This window comes from Larimichthys crocea, chromosome XXIV, assembly GCF_000972845.2.
Source record: "Larimichthys crocea isolate SSNF chromosome XXIV, L_crocea_2.0, whole genome shotgun sequence".
NCBI classification, from domain to species: domain Eukaryota; kingdom Metazoa; phylum Chordata; class Actinopteri; family Sciaenidae; genus Larimichthys; species Larimichthys crocea.
The window spans coordinates 1102374-1117410 of record NC_040034.1 but is presented as its reverse complement, the minus strand read 5'-3'; the positions used below and the strand labels follow the sequence as shown (position 1 = coordinate 1117410).

The following is a 15037-nucleotide window of genomic DNA, read 5'->3' as shown; positions in this document are numbered from 1 at the left end:
TATAATATTCATAACTAATCGTACAAGTAGTGTAATAGATTACTTCAGTTCAATCACTTACTTTAACCTTTTAGCCGTTAACGGTTTTTCAAAAAAATATAGCACCGACTCAGACGGTGATGTTTAATCTCGCGAATTATGTCACCAACTCGTTTTTTAAAAACCAACGGTTATCTTTTTAAAAAATGTTTTAATTTAGTTACTCTAGTAACGTTACCTGACTGTTTAAAGGTGCAGTGTGTAACATCTGGGGCCTCTATTTTCAGAATAAGTCAGGACATGGAAATATAATATTCATAACTAATCGTACAAGTAGTGTAATAGATTACTTCAATTCAATCACTTATTTTAACCATTTAACCGTTTAGCCGTTAATGGGCTCAGACGTTGTTTTTAAAAAACCAAGGGTTATCTTTTTGAAAAAATGTAATTTAGTTACTCTAGTAACTTTACCTGACTATTTAAAGGTGCAGTGTGTAACATTTGGGGCCTTTATTTTCAGAATAAGGCAGACATGGAGTTTAATATTCATAACTAATCAAAGAATCATTTTATTTTTATATCTACAGTGGGAGCGGGTCCTCTTTCATGGATGCCGCCATATTGAAACATTGTGTTTCTACAGTAGCCCAGAACAGACAAACTAAATATTGACTCTTAGACGGGGCCCTAGTAAGTGTTGTTTCTCCTTTACGCTATAGGTGAGGTGATGGAGATTGCAATGCAGCAATTGGACTACTAGATGCAACTAAATTCTACACACTGAACCTTTAATTAGTCTGTTCGTCGTGTAATTGCTAACTTAGATCATAATTGTTATAAACACACCCATCTACATGTGGATATTTTATTAAACATTTTCACAAGTTATTGCACAAGATTTAATATATATATCTTTTCTATGCATATTTTTTAGAGGTAGAACCATATGTTCTTCCTCCTTAGAGTTTATTCTATTTATACTGTTGTCACCAAATTTTTTACCTCATTCCTGTATAGTGTGCCTGTTGTTACTTGTAATGCTGCAGCAACAAAAGAATCCTTCCTTCCATTCGGCATCTGTCTGTCTGTCTGTCTGTCTGTCTAACTAAACAGACTTGATTTAGCTTAACAGTTAGAGTAACGTTGGCATCAAGTAGTGTCATTACCTGAAATACATATCGCGATATTTAAGGTGGAATACCCTTCTGAAGAGTTTATACAGACATATGGACACTTATATACCCAAAACTTGGAGTACCAACATATTATGCATCCCTAAAACCAAAGCTGAGGTCTCTCAGCTTAGCTCAGTGGTGTCAAATGAGGTCTGTGGACCACCAACCCCCATGGGCTTAAACTGGCAAATAATAGGCTTAGTTACATTCAATATGTACACAAGAGGTGGTTACTTAACCTATATGTTTATAAGTGCTGTGACAGTAATGACAAAGATGGCATTACCTGGCCTAAAAGACCTTTGTCACAGGAGCCACAGTAGATAAATATAGGTGTTACCAATGATACTAATCAAGGTCCCGTTCCATTCAGGTCAAACAGAGTCAAGGTGCTGCTGTGGTCCATGTTGGCTCTGATGCAATAAATAGAACCAAACCTTAATTAGCATCATCGGTAACAGCTGAGTTGACCCGACTATTTCATGTCATGGCACACTGTGATTTAAATGTTGTTGTTGTAGTTGATGTAACACAGCTTACGTCATGATGACAGGTTTGTTTGCAGCATGTTTGTTGTTAAGTTTGTGTATTTCATTCCCTTTTGTGGTAGCTGTTAAAGTTTCCTATCCAATAATTAATTCATCATACTGCATTGCAGGTTTAGTCATTAATGCAGTGACTAAACACTGCTTCTCTCTTTGGATATTATAAGGTCGAGTAGAGCATTAGTTATCTGGTACTATATATATATAATATAGTATTTTGGAAATAGTAACATTACTCCGTTTTCGTTGTGGATACAAGTGTGGAGCCTTGGTGCTTGGAGGAATGCTGTGGTGAAGGCTACATCTGATCTATACCATATGGAAGCCTCAATTACTGTTCTCTAACACAGGGGACTACAGTCTGCAGTCACATGACCGCCATAAGCCAATCATGTGTACTTACAGTACGCACTCCTGCTCAAGTGTGCAGTCTCAATGTTGGATCTGTGCTGCATTGGAGGGATCCTGTATTGTGGCCCAGAGTTGCCTTATATAAAGATACAGAGGTGGATAGTACGTGTATGTGCATGAGTGTGTGTGTTTATGTACAGGTGTTAGTCAGACTGAAATATAGTGAGTATTTTTTCAATGATGATGCGCATCATAACAGCAACAAAACTACATTTAATATACTGTATGCTGCTCGGTGCTATGTGCAACATTTCTGCAGCAATTGTGTGACCGAATGTTGCTGCATTTTCTTTAGAGCGTTGCTCACTTTAGTTCATATGTTTATCTCGGTAAGTGACTTTACTTTGGAGCAATAAAACTGTAAAGTGTTGCAGTATATTACAGCATATCCCTGCACAATGTGTGTGTGATATCATACAGCAACTGTCACAAGTGATTTGTCTTTTCTAAGCTGTTGCAATGTCCCCTAATAAACCAGGGTAGAGAAGCATGCCAATACTTAATATGGTCTTAATTAAAAGGAAAATAGGTGTAGTATCAACAATGTAGCTTTGTGTTTGGGAACTGTGACTACTTTCATTAGGACTGTTTGCTTACTTGGCTGCTTGCTGCTGTGCAGATGTTCCTTTTGAATCCACTTGCTCCTCTGCCAGATGTTTCTGCAGTCAGGAAGACAGGCAGGCAGAACGCTATACAGTACAGAGCGTTGCAGGTGTTCTCCCCAATGAATCCCCAAAGTCTGCCGAGATGGATTGGCTCGACACACAGAGCGTCTGCAGAAAACTCCCCTCGGTTTTGGTTGCAGTCCCGGAGGATGACCTCCGATGGCCTCTCTCGCTTTTCTTTCTCCTACTTTCTCTCGTCCTCTTTTTTTCCCTCCATGTAGCAGATACATGTGCAGGAGAGACAAAGACACAGAGGAAATCAATTAGGCCCATTTCCTGGCAGAAACCATTCCATATCTTTGATTGTGCTTTCTCATTTGTTCTCTCGCTGGGGGTTGTACTTGGATCCAGAGACACTATGGGAGGTACAGCAATAAAGGGACTATTGTTAGGCCTTCTCTCTCCCTATGTCCGTATTAACAGTGGAAAAACACTGAGATTATCCATTAATTTTTATTAAGGAACAATACCTGTGACAGTGTTCCCTGGCAGATGCTTGTACATTGCAAAGGGGTGGTGCCTACACCCCACATTGTCACATCTTAGCAATGTTACCTCTCAAGCTGCACCACAGTCTTATTTGTCAAGCCATGCACCTCCTGATCCGACTCATGTATTGTCAAATAAACAGACCCCACGTTCTTGAATCTGTCCACAAAACTGCTCAACTGAGGAGACATCATCATCATAACATTGCAGTTTAGAGAAAATACTCATGAAAGGCATCTATAAAGTCACAAAAACATCATTTTTGATTGTGCTCAAGTCCCAAACGTGACAGTTCTCCTGTGCAGACTTGTCATGTTTTCACAGCTGTAAAACAACGACTCGGTGACTCTTTTGATTGTGAATCTCTGCTGTAGGCGATCTGTCAGACAGATTTCACAGCTAAAAACATGAGAAACCACCTGGCAAGGAATCCTGCACAGGTCAGCTTGTGTTTATCAATGTCAGACTACAGAGGGAGCTATTGTCTTGTTTTTGACTCAATGTGGAGCTGACACAAAGAAGTAGCCGCTTTAAGGCCATGCACAGTTAGATATGAGGCACTCTATGATCTTTAGTTTGTGTGAAATACTAAATTTAAGCTCAAAGATCATTAAGAATCCATCAAAATGCTTAGGTGCCGATGCATAACTGGAAAAACAGGATGCACTTTCCTCAGTCGACCAGCAGGGTTCATCACTCACACAGCCTTTCCTTTGTCCTCAGTTGATCCTGAACAAAGCAGCAGTGATGTGGTGGGAGGAAAGAAAAGCCAGCGATAGCAGCAATCTCCGATGAGGTACCATGAATAGAGTAGCATCAGAGGTGACACGCAAAAATGTTGACCCTAGACCTCAAGCACAACATAAGTCCAACATGTCTTTATTATTGTCAAGAAGTGTGTGTGTGTTGCTGTCATCTGTTACTGCAGACATGGCTTGGCTGGAAACACTTTACTTTGAAGGCCTCACAAGAAACCTTGGCCCCAATCCAAAAGGGATTAGCCATATTGCACTTGTGGGTTATTGATACTGCGACCTTCAACAGAATAAAAGCGGGATAACTGTGACACAGAGAAGAAAGGCTGGATGCAGACAGTTGAATATGTGGCACCAGAAAAGACACCCCTTTGTAGGATCCCAGGCCCCACCTCACAGGGGAATCCTGATACTTAAGTGTCCACCCTTCCACCACAAGATCATGTGCCAAAATACCAGGAGCCGCCAGACGAGACCAGCACATTTTAATTTTCTTTTTGTGTGTCAAACAGCTGGTGAACTGCCAAACATGTCTGCAGCTTCACAGAGAGAGGCACTGGCAGTTGGTGAGAGGATTGTGCCACGTGGGGGGGAACCCACGACCACCACATTCACACATAAAAAAAAAAGACAAATGGCATCAGAGAGTCACGTACTGAATTTCTTTCCACCGAGAATGCTTGTCATATTATTGGTCGGGCTCCGCCAGCTGATGTCGAGATGGTTAAATAACAAAGATTCAGCAAATTGTGATACATGTTTTACTATTCAATAAATACATTTTATTTATATAGCGCCATTCATTTATGTACAGACACCAAACAGAAGCAAGCACTTGGCGACGGTGGTGAGGAAAAACTTCAGATGCACAGCAGCAATAAAATAATGATAACTATGAACTTTAATTGAGATTCGACTGATAATAGTAATAATGATAGTCATAATAATAGTATATGTAGTGGACGTCAAGCAGAACCAGGATCAATCTAGGCTTAGTCACGATCCACGGGAACCTGCAAGACGAGAAAGCAGAAAACTCCGGGGACGAAGCTAAGTTAGTAACAGGCACTGATGGGACATGAGTGTGTATAGATGGAGAGGAAGTCTCCTATAAGCCCCAATTAAAAAAGGGAAAGCCTTAAGACAACTCCTAAAGGTCCAGTGTGTTGGATTTAGTGGCACCTAGTGGTGGAGTTACAGATTGCAACCAACTGAATACTCTCCCACGCCTCACCCTCTTCTTCTTCTAAGCATGTAGGAAGAACGCACATAAAAAGCAAAAGGTCATATCCAATTTCAGTGTTTGGTTTGTCTGCTCAGGGCCACTGTAGAAAAATGGCGGTTTAACATGGTGAACTCAGATATAAAGGGCTCATTTTAAGACAACAAAAACACAACGATTCATATTTTCAGGTGATTATACACCAATTAAAACATACTAATTAATTTTATATCAAATTCCTTCCAATAGATACTCGTAAATCTGACACAGTGGACCTTTAAATGTGAAGGAACCCAAATGGGAGGTTGGTGGTTCCACAGAGGAGGAGCTTGATAGCTGAAAGCTCTGGCTCCCATTCAAAAACTGGTTCTTGCTAAGATCTCTGGAGAACTTTGAGTTCTCTGGAACCTTTTTATCCATAAGAACCTTTTCTTTTTTTGCTATTTAGGGTTCTTGGGGGGTCGGCACGGTGGTGCAGTGATGCACTGTTCCTGGTTTCAACCTCGGCCTTTCTGTGTGGAGTTTGCATGTTCTCCACATGTCTGCATGGGTTGTCTCCTGGTACTCCGGCATGTTAATTAGTAACCCTAAATTGCGTGAAGGTGTGAATGTGAGTGTGAATGGTCTTTGTGTGTCAGAAAATGGATAGATGGTTCTTTTAAGAGTACTTTAAGTCACACTTGCAACATTTGTGGTGCTTTGAAGAACAAAGGTGTGCGTTGTTACTTACACCACACTAAGGAGGGCTCTTAAGTGATTAGTGAGTATCTCTTTGTTTTTTTTTAATTACGTGTGAGTCTGAGTGCCAGCAGAAGATGTTTTTGTCAAACACAGAAATAGCTGATTTCACTCCAGTGTGCTAATTAGATTATGAACCTGATCTCTTGAGCCGCAGTACTTGATTAGATCCTATAATGTGATGCAGCTTCAGGCTGTTTTATTGAAGAAACCGAGTACTTTAATTGTTGTTTACACTTCTAGCTGTCATGTCAATTTGAACAACACTGATAGACACGTATAGATAATTGGTTGGTAATTTGCTCACAGGCTGTTTCGTCTTAGACATCTGACTTCACAATAAGTAGATTGTAAGTATCTAATTGGGACTAATGCTTTGTTTAATTATTTGTATCGTTGGTCAGCTCCACTAAAAAGTCTGAGAGCAACTCCTTCTTCAGCTTTAAATATCAGAACGAGATCAGTCTTTCTATATCATTATTTTTTAATATTTCTTCAGTGGATGACGGCACCAGAGGTCATCACAACAAGATTTGTGATGTAATTGGAAAGCTTCTTCAGAGGGATCACTAACTCCATAAGTAGGTCTATTAATGCCAACGTTTAATAGGCTATGGTTGGTTGATTTAAAACATGGGATATGCTTGGTGTACCTTTTAGTGCAGGTGTGTCAAACATACAGCCCGTGGGCCAATACTGGCCACCTATAGGGTCCAGTCTGTTAGTGCTGAAGCTGCCATCTGTTCTGCGTGTTCAGGTCTTTGGTGAATTTCTGATCTACCTGTGGACATCCAACTTGAAAAAATTGACTTGCAGTGTGATTCAGATCTGAAAGACAAATTTGCTTTTGTGTCAGCTTGGACACATTTTTATTCTTGCCAACTCTTGCCACGATACCCCAAATTGACAGCCCCCTTAGTGCTCGTTACACTCTGTGTGTAGGGCACCAAGTGCTGGAGGGGTGACACCAAAATGGCCCAATTATCAGTGTGTTATAAGAGCGAGTGAGTCTGTGTGGATGGAGGAGCTGCAGGTTAGAGGCAGGAGTTAGGTTAGAAATAAATGTAGAGCGTAGGCTGCAGTGTGTGATCAAATAAAGGCCACGGTGTCTGAAAAGCCAACGCCGCTGTGGTATTCCCAAAATGAAGGGGGTTAACTTGCTTAGGGCACCAAATTAACTAGCAGCGGTCCTGTTTGTGCATGTCTGGGGCTACCTACCTACCTTTGTGAACAGGTTTTCTCAGTCATGAGCATCAATAAAACAAAGCTGTGCCAAGACTCACACACAAGCACTTAAATGACATCTTGAAATTGGCTGCTATATGATCTGACGCCAGATATTGTGTTGTTTAAGTAAAATAAAAGTAAAATACATTGTTCAGTTCCAGATACCTCAGACTAAATGTTTCGTGCTCTTGCAGATACATTATGATCTGTAAGTTGTGATGCACATGTGTAAATGTATGATAAACAGAGACTTCATTAAACGTGAACATTTTAAGGATGTCGGTGCTGTTGTTATTTGTAGGTTGAGTTTGACACCCTGTTTTAGTGCCACCAAGAAGCCCTTTGTCAGTCGAAAACAGAGAAGTATTTCCAACCTTTTTAATCCTGCAGTGAACAGGAGGAGGTAAAAAGAAAAAAATCAAAGTTTGTCTCGTAAAGGCACCTAAAACAGGAGTATGCTTTGTTTTCCATTGCAGCACCACCCATGTTCAGAAAGTCTAATTATACACCACAGACTCAGTGTGTGCGCTGCATGTTTCTTTACCTCATCTGGAACGTTTTTTTTTTTTTTGTATGTATGTATTTAATGTGAAAGTTAGTTTGACTTGGACCAAAGCTGCTGTAGCCCGTGTGGAAGAAACACAAAGTCTTGTTTAAATCGAGGTAAAGGAAACTTTCCAGTGCTGAGTTTTTTTTGTGTTTTTTTTATTATGAAATTTGGGCTCGAGTGGGCCAAGCAGGCGAGACCTCGTCACAGTGACTGATATTGTTTGTGGACAGACTTAGCAAGGGAGTGCCTGTCAGTGTGAGGACGTGTGAAGTCAGCTTCCCTCGGGGGGATTTCCAGCAAGCAACCAAGCATCGTGTCAGACTTACATTTGACTTCAAGTCAAATCAAATCAGATTTTATTTGTATAGCCCAAAGTCACAAAGTACATTCGCCTCGGAGGGCTTTACAATCTGTACAGGGAGTGACACCCTCTGTCCTTAGACCCTCGGTTCGAGTGAGGAAAAACTTGCCCACAAAAAACCTTTAACAGGGAAAAAAGGTGGAAGAAACCTCAGAGAGAGAGAGAGAGAGTTTTCAAAAAGGGAGATGTGACTGCATCTTCAACCAATACCGTGCTTGACTAGGCTAAGTGCTTGTAGATCTTTCGTCAGAGAGTAAAGCACTTCATGTGTTGACTTTTTTGGAAAATAAGCTTTTTGGCTTTCTTGCCAAGAGATGAGACGATCAATACCACTCTCATATTTGTATCTCATACATGCAGGATAACCACAAGGGGCTACTACCAACTGCTACCTTGTCTCTCTCCAAAACTTAAAAAAAATCCTTGGTAATTTATGCCTACCAGCATGAAAATCACACAATAATAAGAAAATCTAAATCTGTATATGACAAGTAGTCACATTAGCTATCAATCTTCTCATTTAACTAAGAAATAGTTGCCATTACCAAGAATTTATTCAAATCTTATTCTTTAAAACTACCAGAATATGCTAGAAACTGATACCAAAACTACTATTTTCCAAAATGACAATATATCTAATTTTGTGGCAGAAAATTAAAAGAACAGTTTGACATTTTGAAAAATACGGTTGTTTACTTTCTTGCTAAGAGTTAAATGAGAAGATCATTGCCACTATTATGTTTGTATGTTAAATATGAACCTGGAAATTATGATAGCTAACCACAAGCATAGTATGAAACAGCTCCAAAGCTTAAAAAATCTGCAACCAGCACGACTTTTTGATTCACACCCTTGTGTTAACACACTTACGTCTGTGGCTGTATTGAGTGACTTGTCTGCTGATTGCACATTGATCACTAATAAATTCGCTGAGTAAGATGGAGTTCGCTAATCAGGCGTATTGATCATTAATCAGTTACACTTCAACAACATGTTGCCACACAAACAGAAAAACCTTGATTAGTCAGACATTAAACTGACTGTAACTGTGTCTTCTGGGAACTGTTTCATTAACCTTCAAGTATCCGTTAGGAGTTAATTAACCTCCTAATGATAATATTTTATTAATAACATGAGGACATGCAGGTTGCCTGTATTTAAAGTCTAACTCCCATGTGAGACTTTCCCTCGGAAATGATAGGGAGCTCTGTGAGGGAGAGGGAGGATCACAGGACTTGTAGATAGAGAGATCAAAACCTCCAAAAAAACTTGCCAGCTGCCTCTACCACACCCTGCCCTCCACAGGGGCCCCTCATCGGGATTCAGCATGAGAGCCACACCTCACCTCGCAGCACATGTGCCCCTCAAACCCCTGTAAACAAACACAGGGCCGAAAGAAACGACAGATTTATTGAATATGTATGTATGCGGCAGGCTAAAAATAGGCTTTTAAATTAGGGACATGGGAGCAGTGAAAGTGCATACAGTGGAACCAACAGTGAAGACATTTGCCAAGTACAACAATACACCCACATCACTAAAAATGGCATTCAGTGGAATCTCAACGGCTCAAAGCGCAAGTGGGAGTAAAATACTTCAAAATTGACTAAAGAAAACATGCAAGTACTCTTCCTACTGTACATCGAAACACTGTAACGCAGCCACAGACTGTTGTTTTGTCTTTAATAGGCACCCGAGGGCTGGGCATGTGATGGGTCAGGGTTAATGAGGTCACCCACACTGTGACTAACATTTAGTAGTAATGTGGAAACAACCAACGGGAGAACCCATTTAGTCAGAGAGCTGATGAAAATCAGGGTGAACAGCTTCCTAATGTTTATTCATAACGAATAGTCTCCAACTGTTGTGACTACAAGACAAATATAAGAACATACGGACATTTTAACATAAGAATTTAATAAATTTGAGATGTTCTAGCATCACACAGCCACATATTTACTGTATTTCACCAGCCTTTGATAATCTGATTAATTGTAGTTCCTCAAACGTCCACTTGAGGCTGGTTCCAGAAGAAGTGAGTCAGTCTCCATAAGTCCCCAATTTTAAAAAGTCCCACTTCACAGCAGAACTAAATATGTTTACAGCCTGGTACAAAAAAGTTTAGGGGTAGGTGTTACAGATGGCTTGCGTGAGCATCCAGGGTTCATTCAGGCCCACCTCAGGTCAACCAATGATCTTTGTCGATTTTTAGATTAGCCGGTGGAAAAGAGGCAGAATTGCCAAGATAGCGACAGCCAGAGCTTCAAAACAACTCTTCAGAAAGCTGTGGGTGACGTCATGGATACGCCGTCCGTTCTTTATACTAATCGCACACTGGACCTTTAAGTACAATACTTCAATAAATGCACTTAGTTACTTTTTACCAGTGGAGCTTTCAGTGTTCATGTGAGAATAAGAAACTATTCTTTACTGTTATATGTTACAACAAGAATACAAGGTGGAATCTTTACCTTCATTGTCAAGAAACAGTGTTTTACTATATAAATGACATGAAACTACCATATGAATACTGTTTAAGGAAACAATCACAACAATAACTTACTTTGCTACTCCTTTTTCTACTTTACTCTGTATAAATTCCCTTTAAATGCTGCATAAATAAAGGTTTTGTCATGAAATATGCATGTGAATATGACTTCAAACGACATCCTTTAAGGAGACAACATCCATCACATTTCGAGAGCCAGAGAAAGATAAAAACAGTAACTCCTCTCAGTCTTATCCAAAAGATAGAGTATCTGTCCATTAAGATCTCGCTAGAGTCCGTCTGTCACCGAACATATAGCTTATCATCTGCTAAGAATGTTAAAGCTTACCCCCGCGTCTCCGGGCAGAGCTAAACATAGGCTACTGTTTCTAAAATAATCGTCACTCTGGAGTGTGTGCTGTGGGAACATTTCAATAATTAATTCAGGCTCTTTTTTCTCGCTCTCTTACTCAAAGAGCCGGCAGATCACGTGTCGTGCATACAAACACGGCGTGTTCTTACATTTGCAGAAATGCCACAGCTGTCTGAGATCTTTTAAATGACGTGTCTGTCCACTTTAAATAGAGGCCTCGGCACCCCTCAATCTGGACTAAATCGCCTGGTTGCCTCTCTGTCTCTTGCACTTGTGTCCTCTTGCTGAAAGAAGCAGCCTGCTGTGGTCTTGGACTGGACATCACATGGCTCATTCTGCATCTGTGGGACTTGAATGTATGGGTTCATGTGTGTGTGTGTGTGTTAGAGGGGAAGTGGGATGAACAGGAAGGAAATGGAGGCATTGGGTTGTGACTGGATGGGGTCAAAGGCAGATTTGGCACCTGTTTGGCCTCCGGGCACGGGGATTATATAATTTATGTAAGGGTGAGCGGTGTTCAGAGCAGGTGTGCAGCTGGAATTCATAAACACTCTACTCGTGGTCCGATGTAGTGTAAAGGATCGAGCACTTACAATATAAGACTGGGTATGCATGCTAGAGATGTATAGACTCGTAAGAAGCCCTGATCTTTCATTTAAGCTTCTTATTTTGGGTGTTTTTAATATAAACACACTATTTTCTTCACTCTTTAAATCTTAATAAATATTACCTGGATGATATTCACACGTGTTGTAGATTTCAGTTGGTTTGAACTGTCCTGTCTAAGATGGTGTATTATATTATTTTCAAAGAGGATAAAAAAAACAGAGATGACTGTGTTTCCAGGCAGCTGATGTCACTATATAAACCACACATTCCTTTACTCACACTAATTTACAGTCACTTTTAATGAATCATTCATAAACACACCAAATTTGGAAGTGGCTGTCAAGTGCCAAAAACTGCAGTTCTTCAAACGTCCACTTGAGGCTGGTTTCAGAAGTGAGTCAGTCGCCATAAGTCCCCATGTTTCACAGCAGAAATAAACATGTTTACAGCCTGGTACAAAAAACTGTTTTGGTCTCTATAGCTAATTGCAAATTATATTAAGGCTTAAAGTTGCAGAATTAACAGCGTGGCTGCTTTGACTGACAGGTAGGTGCCGTTACAGATGGCTTAGGGTTGTCCTAATCAGATGATCGTGTTTTAGTTGGGGGTTCGATCCCTGGCTCCTCCAGTCCGCATGTCGAAGTGCCCAAAAACTGATAGTTAGCAAGAGATATGAAGTATAAAAGTTGTCATAAGACTAGAAAGGTGCCATATAAATAAAGTCCATTACCATTCATACAGCCCGCCTCAGGTCTACTGAGCCACCACACTCACTTCACAACAGCTTTTCAGAAACCTGTGGGTGACGTCACGGAGACTACGTCCAGGTTTTACACTGTCTGTGCTCTGAACCACTATCTGTAATTCTGCTATAATGTGGAAAGAAGTGTTGCATTCAACTGTCTCTGAAAAGACGTGACACATAACTCACATCTTTTGTTGGACTCTCTCAGGATGAATTGATATACCTTCATGAGATGGTCAGGATTATTAATATAAAAGACTCTGATGGGTCACGTTTCCATGTTTGCTTTATCCTCAGTGTATAAAACTAAAGTACTAACATGCCTTTAAGCCCTCAGGACCACCTAACCCTTCGCTCTGTCTATTCCTGTCTTTCCCCCCATGGGGCTGGATGCTTGATCTGCTCTGGAGAAACAAACTGTGAGTTTGAACCAACCAGCAGATCAGAAACAAGTTGAAAGTAAAAACTATTGGCCTGGATATGTCCACTTGAGTCTCCCTGGAATAACCCACTCCTCAGAAACGTCAAATCGCTCTGCCTGTCGGGGGCATCTGTTCCCTCACTTATCATACACATCCCGTTTGAACGTCGAACATGTGAAGTCCTTAAACTTTATATTTTGAGGGAGGGTTTGCTGATTGTACGGCCTCGCGAAGATGTTTTATAGTACAGACAGTGGGAATAATACCTCGTGTTCACTGAGCCAATGATTCCAGAGAACATTGGCCCTCCAGATTCAATTTCCTACCTTTTGACCCCCTCTCTCTCTGATTGTGCTTTGCAGCAGAACTGGAAACAAACCTGCAACCACAGCAAACAACTGGAGGTGAACGGTAATGAACTCCTGTCCTTTTTAAAACACACACGGTGGGCTCTCTCCTCTCTCATCTCTACACCAGGTGGGAAAAGTCTCCTTGGGCATCAGGATTGCCCCAGTTTGGCAGCCTTGAGGAGGCCGTTGAGTCTCCACCTGACTGAGTTTTTGTAAAAACAGTGAACTCAGAGATAAGGCGGAAACTGGTTACAGGCATGCTGATGGGTGCTAATCAGCCGGGACACAGATGTGGGAAATATCAGAGCGTCTGTTCCTGAGCGTGGACCTGCAGTGTGTCACCAGGCAGACAGAGCAGACAGCACCGATGTGTGAAATAGATGACCTCAGTCATTCTGAAGAGGCCCAGTGGAAAGACGGAGACACACCGCCCGGATGAGCTGATAATATTTAGTGTTTTTTTTTTTATTAGTCACCATAAATGCCCTTGTCATTCTCACTTGTGAGGAATTCAGAAGCTGTTTCCCTCTCACCAGACCTAATTTGTCACAAAGCCAACAGTCTCCTTAAGGGAAAGCTGATCCTCCCGAGCCACGTTTCAGCGTCTTCCTTCGCCCAACAAATTCCTATAAGTCACTCACTCTGAAAGAGAGCATTGTGATTCGACCAAACACTACTCCTACTCCTCTCCTTGTGGAGACTAGGGGGGAAAAGGGAAGTGGGAGTGCATGTGCCTCAGTGGACTGCCCTACCATTTGCCCAAAAAGCTTTTCCCGCCCCGGCTTAAGGCTGGTTATGATAAACCACAGGCTGGCCCGTAGAGAGAGAGAGAGAGGAATGCTGCCTTAAAGGACTGCTGGTAAAAATGCAAGCTTGAAACAAACTAGCTTGTACGACATGTCATTCAACCACATCTTGAGGTTAAAATCAGGCGATTGTGATGTTGTGACATTTGTAGAACAATGAAAAAAGAGAAAGTCCTTCAGCCATGACTTGTGACCACTGACCGTATAAAGAATGGATGACGGGTTTCTGAAAAGCCATTTCGAAGCTTAAAATCTGTAGCATGTCTGCAGTCCTGCTTCGTCCACCTCCACTGCTGATCTAAAAATTGGCAAAGATCATCGGTGAACCTTATGTGGCCTGGAAAAAGCCTGGTTGCTCAAACAAGCCATCTGTAACAGCACCTAAGTGTCAATCAAAGCACCAACGCTGTTAATTCTGCATAACTTTAAGCCTTAATATAATAACAGGTGAGTTCAGTATCAATTCACCCTCAGTACAGTTGTCATGAACGGGGAAATAACAGGCTGTAAACATGTTTATTTCTCTTTGTCAAACAAGCATATTTTGCATATTTTAAAGTAAAACTCAGTGATCAAGACAACAAGCCATGGGCCCCTTACAAAGTGTGCAAGCAAGTGTGTCGAGAGGATGTGGACCAAAGGAACATGTGAAAAGTTGGCATTTGGTATCCCCATGGTTTGGCGAGAGCAAAAAGGTCATTGGACTGTTACTTACATCAGGATTTAACAAGAAAAATAAAAGTAAAATAGAATATCCTAATTTACAGCCCGCTTTAACCCGGATAGCAAAAATCTTTTGGCTTCACTTTGGCCCAAATCTGGCTCGTCATTTTGGCAAGGTTATAGGTGGAATTAGGAAAAGCCAAAATCATACCAAAAGGGAGCCAAAATTCACCCAAAACAAATTGTGGACTTCCAAAATATAGCCATAAATGTCCCAGAAGACCCCAAATCAGCTGTTCTGATTCTTCTGGCATGCCATAAACATGCCTTAACTCAGCCATATATTGCTGGTGCCTCCTTATCTATTATGGATAACCCTAATCATACCACAGTTAAGTCAAAAGTGCCAAAAATGCCAAATGTATGCCATAATACAAAATATTTGCTATCTGGGAAGACCA

The 15037-nt window shown here is 41.0% G+C and overlaps 1 long non-coding RNA gene across 1 annotated transcript; it reads left to right on the top strand.

Moving 5' to 3' along the window:
* Positions 1-1597: 1597 nt before the first annotated feature.
* LOC113744557 (uncharacterized) lies at positions 1598-4786 on the top strand. Its single transcript, XR_003461637.1, has 3 exons — positions 1598-1710; positions 3991-4063; positions 4535-4786. It is a non-coding gene; the product is annotated as an uncharacterized LOC113744557 (long non-coding RNA).
* The last annotated feature ends 10251 nt before the right edge of the window (positions 4787-15037 follow it).